Here is a 631-nt window from a genome sequence, read left to right on the forward strand (position 1 = left end):
TGTAAGGAAATGGGAGGTGTCTCTGGTGTTTATTTTTGCCTAGCAACCCGCAGCCAACTGCTTCCCCTGCTGCGGTCCACACGCGCCTCTCTGCCTCCCTTGTCCTAGCGACTGGAGAACGGTCACCTGGTGTCAGTAAATCGGGGAGGGTGTGTGGTGGAGGTGGAAGCAAGAGAGCAGCCCCCCTCCTCCGTCCAAGCTCAGGGTCACCAGGCTCAGCTGCCGCCCCTCCGCCGAGCTTCTCTCTCCGAGGTGACCCTCGCACAAACTTAGTTACCTACGTGTGCTACGGGGAGGCGAGGGCCACTGGGACTGAGAGGGGGTGCATATTGTTTGCGAGCAGCCATTAGGTTCACAAAGCTGAAAATGCATGGGTGTTTAGGGGCGCGCTTGGAAGGGGAGGGGTCTCTGCAGTGATTTCCGTAGAAGGGAAGCTGCGGTAGGTTGCGCTGCAGGGCAAAGGAGGGGCGTTGCGGGGACCCCCGAGGCCGGGGACGGGGGCTAGGTCGTCGGTGGGGAGCCGCGGAGGAGAGCGCAGATGGCCGGGGGCGGAGGGCGCGCGGCGGCCGCAGCGCCTTCCGGGGAGTGGAGGGTGGCTCTGCAGATGTCGGTGGGGGCAGGGCGGGGACGG

Source organism: Tupaia chinensis, unplaced genomic scaffold, assembly GCF_000334495.1.
Source record: "Tupaia chinensis unplaced genomic scaffold, TupChi_1.0 Scaffold000208_1, whole genome shotgun sequence".
NCBI classification, from domain to species: domain Eukaryota; kingdom Metazoa; phylum Chordata; class Mammalia; order Scandentia; family Tupaiidae; genus Tupaia; species Tupaia belangeri.